We start from the raw sequence: 17478 nt of genomic DNA on the forward strand, positions 1-17478 counted from the left end.
AACAAGTCTACAGACCCTTGCATCATCTGGGACAAGACTGTGGATCAACAAACAGGCTGTGGCCTGCTTCTCATCTTGGGATTGGTGCTAATGTTTTGCTTCTGGTGAGAGAAGAAGCAAAGGAGAATTGTATCCCAGCAGAGTGAAGCTGAGGTGGGACCAGCACTAGCAGTAGCCATTCATTGTTTTCAGTAAGTACTGCTTGATTTGTTTCTAACTTCAGAATATCTGCATAAATACTTAATCCTTAATTTTTCAGGGTCTATATATTAGTTTCTCCTCAAGTGTTTGGCAGTGCCCTGTATAGACAAGGACACTGAGTAACATTTTTCCTGTAAAAGTACAATTGAAATTTTACCAATACCTACTTGCACACAGGACAACTAGTTTGCAGTGACAAGCAATGTCCCCAGAGTTACAAACCAGATACTTCAACTGTCTAATCAATAAAAAAAGTATCTGTTGCCATGGATATGAACTTTCTCACTATCTCAGTTACCAACTTGGTGGATATGGACATCCTGAGGAAATGTAGAAATTGCCTCATGTTTACTGACAACCACTTAATTCTCAAACAAACTGATATAGTATGTGAGAGATGGAGCTACACAATGTCACAGGAGGCAAAGCTCTCATATAAAAGTACTCCTAATGTCAATCAGGTTGACAGTAGTACACATGCTGTACCCATCACACACAATTCAAAGCAGACATATCGGCACACATATGCTGAAGCACTTAAATGTAACCTTCCTAAACCACAAAGGCCTCCTAAACAATGTACACATAATAAATATCCTCAGTAGCCCTGAATGCGCTCTTTCAAAATAACACGCACATCAACACTTACAGGCACATCTCATGGGGCCTACACGTCTAAGCCCATAAGGCAAGCCACCACACAATCCAACATTCTGGTCATTGGATACTCCATCGTGAGTCACACTGATGTCCCTTTCACCAGGCTAAGAAGAAAGTCACAGACAGTTGCTTATCAGGGGCTAGGATCCACTACATTACGCACGCACTCAGGTCATTGGACCACAAGTACCAGTATGACTCAATCACAGTCCATGTAGTTGTAAATAACCTGAGATGTACCTCCCTAGACTATATGAAGACAGACATCATGGAGCTCTCGGAATATGTGTCCCAGTCTGGTATGATCCTAGCACTGAGCAGCATTTTACCTTCTCCAAGGATGATGCCACAATATGAAATAAAGATGACTGACTTTAATAACTGGCTTAGTTTCTGGTGTCATTTTAAGGTGGTGCAATATTTATTAGCATGGATGGAGATGGTCAGACCATACTGCTTTGCCAGGGATGGTCTGCACCTCCCCCCTTTAGGCATTCAAATATTAGCTAAAACATTGTCTTCCCCCATAGTGCCAGTTTGAGGCAATGCCAAACTGAAAGTCCTTCCGACATAGAAAATCAAAACTGAGAAAACCTAAAAGTATTACTGCTCAATATTAGTAGTCTAAACAAAAAAACTCCATACCCTAGAAGCTCTCTTCACCCTAGAGAATGCTGATGTCTGTGCAAAAACTGAGACATGGTTTAAAGTCATGGAGAGCACACAGACAGTATAAGGTTATAATGCTTTCCACACATTTAGGAACTCAATGCTTTGCAAGTAAGGTGTGCTCGGCCAAACCAATTACAATCCAAACACCAATGGCCAGCAATCACAATACCAAAACACTGAAATCTGAAGTGAACAATTAAATTTTTATTCTGTATTCATGTTCAAACTTTTTATTCTGTATTCATGTTTAAACTGGTTTTGGATACCCAGTCTTCATCAGTGAATAAAGTTCTTCCCCCAGTAGGTATAGTGACTATTTATACACAACCCCAACCAATGGAAAACATGGTATAGCCCAACACAATAGTTGAAGCACATTGTCACGTTTTAAAGCATCAAAATTTACATGACAGTATTGGTAATAATGTGTATAAAAATACTTATATATAACAAAAAAAGTAATGAAATAGTAAAAAAATAAAAAACAAATATAAAATTTTATATAAACATTTTTCTAATCAAAAAATACATCATAACTGCAAAATATAACTCCACATAAAGGAGCAAATCCCAGAAACACCATACAAAGCATTGAATATCAGAAAACATAGAGTATAAATACTAAAGTATATAAGGCAACATATATATACCACAAAGGTAATAGAAAATATGTATATGACATACCATATATGAACATGTTATCAAAAAGGACATATGTCATATAAAGTTCTCAAATTTTTACAATGTAAAATTCCTACATACAAAATGAAATAACCTGGGGTATTCCATAATAAATCAGAAAACATGTTCAACTAGTTATAAATGTGTACATAAGCTTATAGTGAATATGAACATATTCAAGCCTCAGAAAAGTATGTTCCCAAAGCTACAAATAACCAGTGGATCAACCAAATAGTCATAGCATCTCCAAAACTTTTACAAATGATCATTCAGACCTGGAGGGAATAATGCCCCAAGATTACTGATCCAATATTTTTCTTTGCGATTTAAAATGGTATGCCAACCTTGTTGGTTGCTTCTATCCCCTGTGATTTTATCTATGATCATGAACATAAACTTCGCATTAGTGTGTTTGATGGTATGTCTATATAAGGCATTAGTTTCTTTTTTGTTTCGGATGCCACTTTTGTGTTCCGTCATTCTATTAATTGGGAATCCTATATGACACCAAACGTACAGGCACAGAGATTCCTGGATTTTGTAAACACAAACTCCCTGGACTAATTGTCAATACACTAGTCAGGTGTGCAACCATTCTGGATCTGTTCTTCACTAATATGGGAGAGTGCTGCACACCCCCCACTGTAATGTCTTCTCTGGTAAGGTCAAACCACAAAATGGTCTCTTTTGAAGTAAAAATAAAACCTGGACTCCCAGCTAGCTCTGGAATATTCAGGAACTACTCTAAGGCTAATTTCCTGCTTTTAAGTGGTAACCTGTGTGAAGACTGCCAGCCCATCTAGATAGAATTTTGTAAATAATCCAGTGTCATTTGTAAATATTAATATGATCCACAGGCTTATTTTACAAATGTAATAAAACTTTGTTTTTTATTTATTTAACCGGGAAAGTCTGACTTGGAACAAAGCCAATGTTCAGCAGAAGCCCGGGGAGAAATGCTTCAGATGTATGTCTTTCTAATGTGGATGGAAACCGGAGCACCCGGAGGAAACCCACATGAATGCAGGGAGGACATGCAGACTGCACACAGAAGGCACCCCAGCTGAGAATCAAACCGGAAAACCTCTTGCTGTGAGACAACGCTACCACTGCACCACATACATATTATGTGCTGAGCTTCAAAAATGTAACCAAAGTGCACCCTGCTGGAAGGAAGCAGAGGTGTGTGCAAACTGTATGCCAATGCAGATATATGTTTTCATGGCAGAGGATGAAATATACAGAGTTAACTTGCAAAACTCTAGAAAATAAGGTGATAAGTAAAGAATGTTATGACTGTGTGTTATCTCAGCTAGGAGACAGAATGTCTACAGCTAGGGTTTCTTTTTATTGTCTTGAGACAGAGATAATTACTAGGTTTCAAATGTAAAGTGTTTTTTTATTGCTCTGTGACTTCCTGGCAGCTGCAGATCACAAAGAAACTTTAAATTTTAAGTTTCTCTTAGCCTGGGAACTAAATCAAAGGTGACAAGAATGATGTAATCGGAGATGATTCAGTAGTAGTGTGTATTATCAATTTAAGAACCTTCTCAGAAAGAAAGAGAGTGCATTTTGTATTTTGTTCTGAATCTGACATCACCAGCACTTTGCCTTGCTCTGTAAGTAAGACTTAGATCTTAGTATCTGTCTTAGCGATAGCTAGGAAAAGAGTCAGACCAGTCTAGATGATTTCTGTATTTATTTGAGACTGTCCTACAATGTTGTTTTAAAGTATTTCCTGTGTTTCTGAACTCTGCTGTCACTGTGTAGAGTTAATAAATATTGTCTTGTGCTTTTATTATTTATTATTAAATATATTTAAACCTTTTAATTGTGGCTGATTTGTGTAGAGATATATAAGCTCTTAGTGTACTTACATGTATTTGGTGATACTGTACAGGCCACTCTAGAATAGCCTTAAAAGTTCTGGTCACACTTACCAATTGGATAACAGTAACATTACACAGTAGAATTGGAGACCCTTTGGTAAGGGCCCTTATAGTAGCTGATAAGAGTGGTTGGTGGCAGGTGGTACTACCATATAGTCTGGGCAGAAAGGGACATAGTTAGTAAATCTGTGCCAGCCTTCCCCAGGAGTGTCTGTGTGTTTGCACATAAATCAAATCTCAAAATGTGGGTGTGTCAGCTACTTGGGCAGGGACACGAAGCACTGTTTGGACAGAGAGGGTACTGGAGGTTTTGGCTTGACCACGCGGCTGAGATCTGAACCCTATAGCTGTGCCAGTGGGGAGTCTTATTGGGGATCGGAGAGAAAGGGAGAAACCAGCTCCAGACTGACTGTGATCTCTGTGTGCTCTGAAGGGAAATTGTACTTTACTGTGTGTGTACTTATCCTCCCAATGTGCCGACAGAGGAGGTCCGTGTACCGAACTCCGACTCGAGAGCCGGGGTTGGAGTAAGGGTCGGGGCCGACCCGAAAACCTCCATCGGCTCCACCAGCACCGGCTCCAACGGTGCCGAGGCTGTTGGAGGAGGAACCAGAACTACAGGGTGGGCCATCGGCTCCGAAGCCGAATGGGGTGGAGCCGAAACTAATTTCTGGAATACAGGAGACTGAAACAGCCTTAGGAGCACCCTGTCAATGTCCGAATCCGACATCTTGGAAGATCGGGAGGAAACCGATCAGGTCCGAACCGACTTCTCCATCGGCTCCGAAGGACTGGGGGACCGGCTCTGAATAGACTCGACCAGTATCGGTGCCAAGGGAGATTCCAAAACAATTTCCCTTGGTGCCGAGGAAGGCTTCGGCGCCGAAGGGGAAGAGTCTAAGCCGGCAACCCTCATCGGCTCCAAAATCAGTGTAGCCGATGAAGGTGACCCGCCTCTCGAAGCCCCAGTCATCGGCTCCGAAACCAGAGGAGTCGAGACCGGAGGCATCGAGGCAGACCGTTCCACCCTTGGCTCCGAAGTCCGTGGAGCCGATGGAGAAAGCCTGCCTAGATTTCTTAGTAGTCGGTTCCGACGGGCTGGTCGGAGCCGACGCTTTCTTTTTTTTAGTTGGAGAGGAAGAGGAAGATAAGGCCTCCTCGAAGGAGGGTTTGATAAGCCCTTTCAAGATTAATTTATTCTTCCTCTCTTAGAGGACCCTAGAGGAAAAAGCGTGACACACGCTGCAAGACTCCTGTAGGTGCTTGGCGCCTAAACAGTACACGCACGAGGAGTGATCATCGGTTATGGACATTTTATAATTGCACCTCGTGCACTTCTTGAATCCTGAGGGTCTATGTTCTTTGGACATAATGCCTGTAAACCGCTCACTATAACAGTAGAAAAAAACACTATCTATGTCAGTAAACAAAGATTTTAACAACAATAAAATCCTTTTTTTTTTTTTTTTTTTTAAAGAAAGCCAAAGATAACAAGTACAACACAAGTACAACAAACACCAAAAAGGAGGGCCAAGAACCCTCTAACTTAAACAGGTACTTGACCTCCCTAAAAATAAGAAAACTCGCTAAGGAATAGGGGAAGGCCCCTCTAACTTAAACGGAAACCTTTCCCTAATCAATCACACAAATTTTCCACAAAATATTACCAAAAACACACAGAAACACAACGATAGCTGTTAAAACAGTTTTTGGGTAAAGAATAAAGAATTTCCTGACAGGAAAACTTTAAGAAAAAACAGCACTTAGCTCAGCCAAGTTTGAGACCACGTCCTAGCTTGTAAGCGGCAAACGAGATCTGGGGGATTAGTGGTGGTGCATCCTGGGATAGAGAATAGCTCAGCCAATAAGAGGCTTCGCTCTATAGCATAGCGTGCTGAGTCGGAGCCGAGGATCGGCTCCGAGCCCCAGATCTTGTTTGTCCGCATTCATGCACACACACATAACTGTTTATATAACATTGCCAGATGTTTCAAGATGAAACAATAGAATTCGGACCGTCCGATCTCTTCTGATCTCCAAGGCAGGGGGAAGGAGGGTGGGTTATTAGAATGTAGATGGATCCCAAACATCTAAAGTTATGGTAAGTACATAACTAAAAGATGTTATGTGATCCTATCTCGCATACATTCTGTACTGATGGGACAGCGTCCCTAGCACCTAATTCCTGGGTGGCTCACTGGAAAACACTCCTGAGCACTGTGGAACCAAATGAAGCTCGCCCTCGAGATGCCACATCCAATTTGTAGTGGGAAATGAAAGTGTGCGGGGAAGACCACGTAGCCGCAGCACAAATGTCACTAATGGCAAGCTTAGAATGAAATGCTATTGAAGTAGCCATAGCTCTTGTAGAGTGAGCTTTGACAGAGGTTGTAAGCTCTTTATTAGAAGAGGAATAAGCTTGACTAATACAGTCCCTGATCCATTTGGCAATAGTGACCTTTGTGACGGCTTTGCCCAATTTATTATCCGGAAAGGACACAAACAATTGATCTGTTTTTCTTGTTTGTTGGGTCCTGTCTAAATAAAAACGCAATTGCCTGTGAACATCCAATGTGTGGAAGATGTATTCCACTTTGTTTGAGTACTTTGGAAAGAAAACTGGAAGTTCTAATGACTGTTGCAGGCAAAAACTGGAACAAACTTTAGGGACAAAGGATGGATTAGGCCTGAGGGATACTCTATCTTTGTGAAAAACCAGGTATGGTGGTTTTACAGATAGAGCTTGAAGTTCTGAAACCCTTCTGGCAGAAGTAATCGCGACCAGAAAGGCAGTTTTCCAAGAAAGAAATTTCAAATCACATGTTGCTGCCGGTTCGAAGGGGGAGGAGGTTAAGGCATGTAATACCACATCGAGATCCCACGGAGGAGCAGGATGAGAAATCTGAGGTCGTAAAAGCGCAGCACCTTTCATGAAGGTTTTACACAATCTGTTGCTCATTAAAGGTGGGTTTATAGATTCATGAAAATTGGAAATAGCTGCCAATTGGACCTTGATGGTAGAGACTGAAGAACCTTGATTGAATAGGGAAGTTAGAAATTTCAGGACTTCCGATACAGGAATAGTGATGGGATCCAGACCGGAGTTGAGCCCAAATAGCAAATCTCTTCCATTTGCTAGTATACAATTTCTTAGTGGCAGACTTGTGGGCGATGATAAGATATGTATGACTTCCGGGTCTAAGGTATGATTCCTGACTATAGTCGGAAGAGGAGGAGCCAAGCTGTTAACTTCAAAGTGTGAAGGGACTGATGGAGTTGTCCCGACTGATGAATTAATAGGTCTGGGATCTGATCCAGGAACCATGGACCGTCCAGTGCATATTTCCGAAGATAGGGGAACCATACTTGACGAGGCCAGTAAGGGGCAACTAAGATCATTTTGCTCCCCAGGTGAGATGCCTTTTGGATCACTCTGGGAAGGAGGGGAACTGGAGGGAAGGCGTATAGCAAGCCGGTGGGCCAAGGATGGGCTAATGCGTCCATAGGACTCTCCCCCAGAGCTGGAGTGAGAGAGAAGAACTTTCTGCACTTCGCGTTCAGCGGGGTTGCGAAGAGGTCGCAACAAGGAGTTCCCCATCTGCAGAAGATCTGAGTTGTCACTGCATCGTTCAGAGACCACTCGTGAGGAGAGAGGATAGTTCTGCTTAGTCTGTCGGCTATCACGTTGGATTTGCCAGGGATATGAGTTGCTACCAGAAAATGTCTGGTTGCCACTGCCCATTCCCAAACTCTCATGGCCTCTCTGCAAAGAGGGTAGGATCTGGTCCCTCCCTGCTTGTTCAGATACCAGACCACTGACATGTTGTCGGAGTGAACGGCAATTACGCCCTGAGGGAGGTAATCGTGGAGGGCTTGTAGAGACAGAAGCACCGCCCTCATTTCTAAAATGTTGATATGAAGGAGACTCTCTTCTGAATGCCATTTGCCTTGGACTGACCTGCCCAGGGAATGCCCCCCCCACCCCATCTGGGAGGCGTCCGTAGTCAAAGTGGCCATAGGAGGAGGTGGAACAAAGGGTCGTCCCTGATCCAGATTGGAGGGCACCAGCCACCAGCGAAGGTCCCGTTTGCAGGTTTCCGTGATCCATATGAGGTGACTGAGAGGGAGATCCTGAAAGGACCACTGTGTCGAAAGAAGCCACTGGAGAATTCTCATATGCAATCTTGCTAGGGGGACTAGAAGAACAGTGGCCGACATAGATCCCAATAGCTGCAGGACCATCCTGGCTGGAGCTTTGGAGCAAGGCTCGGACTTGAGCCTGTATAGTTTGTATCCTTTCTGTAGGAAGATAGACCCGCATTCGGTTTGAGTCTATCTCTACTCCGATGAATCTTATGCGCTGAGATGGCAGCAACACAGACTTTGGCCAATTGAAGGTGATTCCAAGGGAAATGCCTAGTGATATTGTGGCTTGTAGGTTCTGCAATAGTAGACGCCTGGAGGTGGCAGTTAGGAGCCAGTCGTCCAGATACGGAAACACCTGGAATCCTAGACTCCTCAGGTGAGCAGTCATGACCGACAAACATTTGGTGAACACCCTGGGGGCTGTGGTGAGACCAAAGGGCAGCGAGCAGAACTGAAAATGACTGCCTCCCAGGCTGAAGCGCAAATGTCTCCTGGACGCCTGATGTACCAGGATGTGGTAATAGGCGTCCTTGAGATCTATGGAGCACATCCAAACACCTTTCTCCAGCAGTGGGAGAATGGATTGTAAGGTGACCATTCGGAACTTGGACTTTTTGACTGAACGATTTAGAATGCTGAGATCCAAAATGGGCCTCAAGTCCCCGGTCTGTTTGGCACCAAAAGAATCTTGAGTAAGTCCCTAATCCGATCTGGTCTGGGGACCGGTTGGATGACTCCTTTTGAAGCAGCTTTGAGACTTCTAAGGCTGCAATTTCCCGCTGACTGGGTGGCGGGTCCGGGATTTTTGGACGGAGGTGGGGAGTGAGAAAAGGGATGGCGTAACCTCCGGCGATAATTCGAAGCACCCATCGGTCCTGAGTGATACCTTCCCAGGCTTTTAGGTGCCTCGAAAAACGACCCCGACTGGCTCCAGAGCTGCACAGTCGGGCAATCCTTCAGGGATTGTGGAAGGCTGAAGAGCCACGAAAGGACTCGCGGTCTCCAGTGTTGCGGGGGGCCTCTGCCGCCTCTGGGACGGCGTCTTCCAGAAAAATTTCCCCCTCCTCTGCCTCTAGAAGGGGGATCGTCCTGCTGCTAGGGATAAGACTTCTGGGATTTACGGAACCACATTTTCCCTCCTCTTTTAGCCTTGGGATAAGGCCGAAAGGGAGTGGAAAATCGTGCCCCTACGGCAGTCAAAGTCTTACCTTCTTGCTCGCAGCGGGTCAATGTGTCCTTTACCTTGGGTCCAAACAAAGAGGACCCATCAAAGGGAGCGTCGGCAAAGGAAGACTTAAAGGCTTCTGCAAAATGACACAGGTGGAGCCAGGCTTGCCTCCGTAGAGCAATACCCATACCCACCGCTCTACTCGCCCCCTCGGCCGCATATGAAATGAGCCTCATGGACGAGTTTGATATCGATGACAGCATAGCCAACTGAGAGCCAACCGTCTAGGCCAGCTGCTCGGGTAGGTTACCCAAGAGGGTATCTGAAAGCTCCTTGATCAGATCCCTCTGAAATCTGGTGAAGTGCGTTAAATAGTTCAGGGACCTTAAGGTAAAGGCCGCTGAACTGAGGGTGCGCTTCCGTGCGATCCATGCTCCTAGACTCCTTATTAGGAGGATGGACGGACGTCGAAGCCTCTGCTACATCTTGTTGGGTAGCAGATGCCACCACCAAGGCATCTACAGCTACACCTTTGGTCAAAAACTCCTTCTCTGGGGGTGCTGATAAGAACTTATTTGGGTGAGCAGGCACCGGTTCCACAGAGTCTGGATGTTCCCATGCCCTTCGACAGATCAAATCTAGGAGCTCGTCGAAGGGCGGAGACACCCAGGAGGCGGAGGGCTGTGCCCCGAAGGCCTTTAAGGAACACCGACTCATCAGCAGAAGGGGGTTTGGAATGCCAGCCGCCTCGTTGTTTGAGGGATTCCAAGATGTCTGCAAAGGAGACATCATCTGAGGATGACTTAGGGGACCCCTCCGCATCATCAAGATCGGTGTCTGATGTGAGAGACTCATCGGGGGAGTCGACGTGCTTCCTCTTGCACGGTCTTTTCCTTGGGGGTTCCTCTGAAGAAGCTTCAGAGGGACCTCCAGGAGGGGGGGAACCCCCAGTGGGGGTGACCTCAGGCCCCGGGGCTCTGCTGTCTACGGACAGGGGGACTACCAAAGACCCAGTCTCCGTATGTAGGGAAGGTGCTGGTGAGACCGTGGAGGTAGCCAAAGAAGATTTGGCCAACGCACTCCTCATGGCCCTGAAAGCCGGACCGCCAGAATCCTGGGAAGGTCCAACCCCCGTGGCCACAACAGTAGACGGTACCCCCGCAGCTGACGCACCGAGAGGAAGGCTCGGAACCGAAAACATCTGTCCCGAAGCGTCCCCCCTGGGGCCGACAGAGGAGGTCCGTGTACTGAACTCCGACTCGAGAGCCGGGGTTGGAGTAAGGGTCGGGGCCGACCCGAAAACCTCCATCGGCTCCACCAGCACCGGCTCCAACGGTGCCGAGGCTGCTGGAGGAGGAACCAGAACTACAGGGTGGGCCATCGGCTCCGAAGCCGAATGGGCTGGAGCCGAAACTAATTTCTGGAATACAGGAGACTGAAACAGTCTTAGGAGCACCCTGTCGATGTCCGAATCCGACATCTTGGAAGATTGGGAGGAAACCGATCGGGTCCGAACCGACTTCTCCATCGGCTCCGAAGGACTGGGGGACCAGCTCCGAATAGACTCAACCAGTATCGGTGCCGAGGGAGATTCCAAAACAATTTCCCTCGGTGCAGAGGAAGGCTTCGGCGCCGAAGGGGAAGAGTCTGAGCCGGCAACCCTCATCGGCTCCAAAATCAGTGGAGCCGATGAAGGTGACCCGCCTCTTGAAGCCCCAGTCATCGGCTCCGAAACCAGAGGAGTCGAGACTGGAGGCATCAAGGCAGACCGTTCCGCCCTCGGCTCCGAAGTCCGTGGAGCCGATGGAGAAGCCTGTCTAGATTTCTTAGTAGTCGGTTCCGACGGGCTGGTCGGAGCAGACGCTTTCTTTTTCTTAGTTGGAGAGGAAGAGGAAGATAAGGCCTCCTCGAAGGAGGGTTTGATAAGCCCTTTCAAGATTAATTTATTCTTCCTCTCTTGGAGGACCCTAGAGGAAAAAGCATGACACACGCTGCAAGACTCCAGTAGGTGCTTGGTGCCTAAACAGTACACGCACAAGGAGTGATCATCGGTTATGGACATTTTATAATTGCACCTCGTGCACTTCTTGAATCCTGAGGGTCTATGTTCTTTGGACATAATGTCTGTAAACCGCTCACTATAACAGCAGAAAAAAACACTATCTATGTCAGTAAACAAAGATTTTAACAACAATAAAATCCTTTTTTTTTTTTTTTTTTTTTTTTAAAGAAAGCCAAAGATAACAAGTACAATACAAGTACAACAAACACCAAAAAGGAGGGCCAAGAACCCTCTAACTTAAACAGGTACTTGACCTCCCTAAAAATAAGAAAACTCGCTAAGGAATAGGGAAGGCCCTCTAAGTTAAACGGAAACCTTTCCCTAATCAATCACACAAATTTTCCACAAAATATTACCAAAAACACACAGAAACACAACGATAGCTGTTAAAACAGCTTTTGGGCAAAGAATAAAGAATTTCCTGACAGGAAAACTTTAAGAAAAAACAGCACTTAGCTCAGCCAAGTTTGAGACCACGTCCTAGCTTGTAAGCGGCAAACGAGATCTGGGGGATTAGTGGTGGTGCATCCTGGGATAGAGAATAGCTCAGCCAATAAGAGGCTTCGCTCTATAGCATAGCGTGCCGAGTCAGAGCTGAGGATCGGCTCCGAGCCCATCAGTACAGAATGTAGGCGAGATAGGATCACATAACATCTACAGATACACTCCTTATGTCTTTGTTCAGGTTTCTTGCTCTAAGAGGTTGAGAGTTACTGTCTGTCGTCTATCAGGGGAATACATGGTACTTTGGTGACTCCAAATATATGGCACAGGAACACTTGTACCTGAAATTGGATGGGAATATTTTTATAAGGGTTAAATAAGAGAGTACATTGCAAGAAAAGGATTCAACTGGAATGCCTGTTTTTTGTGTATCTAGATAATATGCAGTATTTTTACAGTCTGCACTTGGGGTCTTAGTCATCTAAGTCATGCATTTACCAGTTACTTACTTCCCATGCATTACATAATTTAAAAAAATGAAGTGATACAAATTTTTTTTCTACAATAGCAAATGTTAATTTGCTTTGTTTGGTTAACAGTTGTAAATCTAAGACAGCATCATGCTGTATTTGATTTTGAGTGGTTTACAGGTGTGTGTGTGTGTGTGTGTGTATAGTATTTTTTTTTTTTGTGGAATTGATCATAACCCATAAGCTTATATACAAACAGGCATCCCCTAAACCACCAAGTACCAACCCAGTGGGTTGTATCATCAGACCAAATGCTGCTGTCAATTGGTAAACATAATAATTCTGTTGGTGTGCCCATAGACTCTGAACTACATCACTAAAGTAATAAATTTCACTCCTTTCCCTATCAAAGGGTTGGTGGTCGGTATAATGGTTAACTGACATGAGGTAGAGGGTTTTAATCTCACCTTTGAAAGTGAAATTAGCTTTAAATGACCCACAAGGGCAACTAGCCTTGTACATAGCCATGATCCTAAGCACACATATTTACTGGGGCCAGTGTCACAATGGATAACACATCTAGCTGTAGATTACATGACTATAGGTTCAGCTCCTGCCTGGCTCGGCTGACAAATCTTTTTTTGGGAGGAGGGGGCAGGGTTGGCATGAGGATTAATGTCTTTACCTCACAGAAACAAGGTACAGGGTTTGATTCTATCATCTGGTTATTGGCTGTGCTTACAACAGTCTGCAGACTGATAGCTTAGTATTTACCCATGAACCATGAGTCACTTCTAAGTAAACATTCTCACCCTATGTTTGTTCTTTTGCATGCCCCCACTTATTTTAGGCTATGTCATATCGGTTCGCAAACATAACCTAACAATCCACCTAAGTTTAAAAAGTCAATATTTAAACAATGAAGCTGGATATCTTTAATTAGTGATTTGTCCTCCTATGGAAACATATCACTGGAAGTAATATAATTGATGGATTCCCAGCCACCTATCTGATTCAATAATTCAAGGATGTCTACAAAGGAGACATATTCAGGAGGCGACCGTGGGGATTCTTCTCCCTCATCGAGGTCAGTATCAGAGGTGACAGACTCCTCAGTTGAGTCCAAATGCTTCCTCTTGCAAGTCCTCTTCCTAGGGACTTCCTTGACGAGATACTACAGTGAGATTTCAGAACTGGCAGGGGTACCAGCTGTCTAGGTTCTCGCTATCTCTGTGGAAGGGGTGGCACAGAAGGAAGACACTCCGGATGAACAAAGGGGATCTGGAGATCTTAAGAAGACCTCCTCCTAGAGGCTGGAGAAGCCATAGCCCTCTTCTGAGCCCTGACAGCAGTCTGCTCCCGAACAGAGCGGGCCTCCAGATCTGGCAAAGAAGCACTCAGAGCTGTGACCCCCCTCGGATCCAGAAGACAATATCCAAAGATGAAGTCACAGTTGAACTCATCTGAGCTGAAGCCCCGAGGATCAGGGACCGCTCTGAAAGCCTCTGAGTTGATACCCGATCCCCAGACCCGACTGGTGTGAAACGGCTCTGAGCGCTCTCTTGCTCCAAAGCAGGGGAACTCAAGGCAAGCATCTGATCTGAGGGAGAAGTTCTCTCATCAGATGCTGGATGGATCTGGATGCTCAAATCTCTCAACTCCAAAGCTTGGATGGAAGTTGGAGGAGGAACAGTAACCAGGGTAGGATGCTTGGTTGGAGACTGCATTGTAATAACTGTAGAGGAAATAATAAGTATATGGGAGGACTACTACGTCTTCAGAAGCCATGGGGTTGTAGATCCATTTTAATCCACTGACAGCCTGAACAAAAATTGTAAGGAAAGAAATGCAGTCTTGCTTTTTATTTTGAGGAAGAAATAAGTTGTGTTTTAAGGTGACAAAATAACAGTTCCCAGCAAACAGAAAAGACAAATTGCTTGAGAAGAGGACACCTAATCCTTTATCTGTGAATAATGCCGCCATCCCTTCCCCTATCCCCCAAAAGGTCAACTTCCTGGTATCACTCTGGTATTAAACTGGGATGAAAGTGGAAAAAAAAATGACAATTGTCATGTATGTCAAATCAGTGTCCTACATATGCATGACATGCCTTCTCATCTCTACATCAAAAGACAGCTACTTTCTGTGTACCCTCTGATGTTAGATCGGGATGACAGTGAAACAATAAATAAATGGTCACTGTAATATATTTTAACATTTTAATAATAATTGTTGTCAGACATACATACAAAGCATGCCTCCTTTCCCTGTCCCCAAAATAGGCTGCCTATTTGTGTGTCTGATTTTTTGAGGAAAGGGGAAAAAATCATCACAGTAATGTTTTCTAACTTGTTGGTACTAGACAGTACACTACCCTAGACAAGGTAAAGTAAACTTCATTGTAGACTTCTGAGGTTTCTTGGTAATGAAAGTTAAAGAAATAATAACCACAATGTCCCCAGACAAAGTCCACAGTAGCTGCAGTGAATTTCTGTGCACACCTAAGCACATGGCTGTTTTTAGACTAGGTGGGGCATGGGGCAGTGGCTATGGATGGGTCCTCCCTACTAAGCCTGCATTAAAATCTCCTTATACAACCAGTCTCCTAAAGCCCCCGAAGCTCCGAGGTCTTAGATGTAGTACATTTTAAAGATAATTACTTGTTAATGGTAGTCTGTTTTTGCTGTTAGCCAGAAGAACTCTAGCTATATCAACCTTCTGTGCATATAACTGAGTTGTGTTGTTTCAAGTAAGTAGGGGAGGGGGCCTTTTAAGGAGTAGGGGTAAGGAGACATGCAACATATATATGTCTGACAGAAGCTATGTATGTGTTCCTCGATATTGTGTGGACAACAAATAAGGTCAGTGATATTTGTCCACATATTCTCACACACTGACATACTGATGCTGCCCCTGACAAGCCATATTTATCACAAAATAGACGCGCGCGCACACACACACACACACACACACTCTGCTTATAATGAGATACAAGTCACCTACAGCATATGTTTGAATTGTGGAGGAAATCAGAGAACCTGGATAAAACACAAACTGAGATAAGGAGGACATGCAGACTCCACTCAGAAGAAGGTGCAGCTACAAACTCAATGAGAGAATGAAGCATTGTGAAATGGCAATGCTACGCACTGCACCACTGTGCCATTAATCACTTGCTTTACACACTGCATGTTTAGACCATCCAAGACTTGTAAATATGTGAATAGTTTCACAGATGCATCTGTCCCCCTCAGAAATAAATACAATGCCAAATTAAAAAACAAACTGGTACGGTGGAACCCAAATATAAACAGGCTGTATTACAAAAAAAATGCACACAAAAATAAAATTGTGCTCTCAAAATACCAAAAACACTCTTTTTGCTAAACTTAATAAGGATCTCTCAACCCTAATGAAATAAAAAAAAAACAGATATGAGGCAAAACTAGACGCTCAGTCTAGGGGTGTAGTCAGAAAATTACAGTTCGTACTCACAATCTCTTATTGCTGCCCAATCAGCATTAAAAATGTGTATGTCACAAATCATTTCCTCCCAAACACTTAGATGCATGCAAGACAACGCTTTTGGATTAGAAACACTGTCTATAAGTAAGTTATGTGCCTGTTGTTGGATATATTCAGACTGTTAAGCTTTCTTTTGAATGGGTCAGGGATGAACTCTGCTTCACATAGATGGGAAGCTTATTCCATACTCTGGAAATCCTTTGAGGCACATCTGTCCCTAAAGCTGGTTCTATGTATGACTCACACAAAGCTTAGGGATTTAATCTAGTGTTTCTGGGGCTGCTTGTGTTGTGGATGTGCAAGAGATCCATCAAAGTTGGATATGAGTATGCCTAATATGCTAGACATAAATCACATCTCAGTAACCTGTAGGAGACTGATTGCAGAGATAGGATCTTACGTCCAGATTTTCCTGGTGAGGAACCTTTTATGATAGTGTGCCTGGTTGGGCAAATGCCAAACGGGACACTGTAGTCAATAATGGGTCTAATGTTCAGCAGAATGCTATATAAATTTAAAGGACATCCTATACAGAGTGGTTCAGACAGAGATAAATTACATATTTATTCATTATTCATTACATTGACACCTTCAAGTAAACTTCATAGACCAACAGCCACTAACATAGAAACAGGGCACAGCAGTTAACTCTAATCTCTAATTGGCACTTAATTGCCCTTTTCATGAATAGCAGAAAGTGCCTCAGTTTTTTCTCTTTTCTTATTCTCATTACTTCTCAGAACCTTTTGTACTTATATTTACACATTATCACTATTACTTTCTCATTTGTTCTGTTAGCCACTTTAATGATCTATACAAGCTTAAAGAAACAGAATAAACAACTGGATTTAGTAACCCCAATCCAACTTCATCTTTACTCATATAGAACACACATCTTTTTATCTGGTTTAATCTGGAATCCCATATGAAAGAAAACACCAACTTCACAATTTCCTTTTCATATTTTTGTAGGATCATGTAAGCATTTGACATATATGCTATATTTTCATTAATACATAATTCATCACATAAACCTTTTACCAGAATGCTAATCTATATGTCCTCCATTGTACCCTCCCACTGCATCATTACTACATCAATTTACCAAATTTTATCCCTAGCAAAGACATCTCATTTAATGACAACTATAAACCCCTGAATTTTCACCACATCTCCCAACCCCTTACTTTTATCTTTATTTAAGGTTAGATTTGCTTTCCTGTTTGCATAAATATTGCACCATGTTAAATCTCTTTTTCTTTCCCATGTTCATATTTCTTGTTCAGATGTCTCCTGCTCCTCCTGTTTCTCCTTACTTGGGGAACTCTGTGTCCATCATGTTGTGGTACAACCTGTGTTAGACTTTGACACTAAATCCTTCACTTTGCAGGTATTCCATAACTTCAACTTTTATTTTTAAGTTCTACATCACTAAACTTTTGTGTTCCCTCTTTGTGATCATATATTTTTTTGTATTGTGAAATTTTCCATATCTGAATCCCTTGGCCTGTATTTCTCTATGAATATCTTTGGGGTTGTTTTTTTTTTATTAATTTGGCT

The sequence above is a fragment of the Protopterus annectens genome, chromosome 16.part0 (genome assembly GCF_019279795.1).
Source record: "Protopterus annectens isolate FY-2018-M chromosome 16.part0, PAN1.0, whole genome shotgun sequence".
NCBI lineage: Eukaryota > Metazoa > Chordata > Ceratodontiformes > Protopteridae > Protopterus > Protopterus annectens.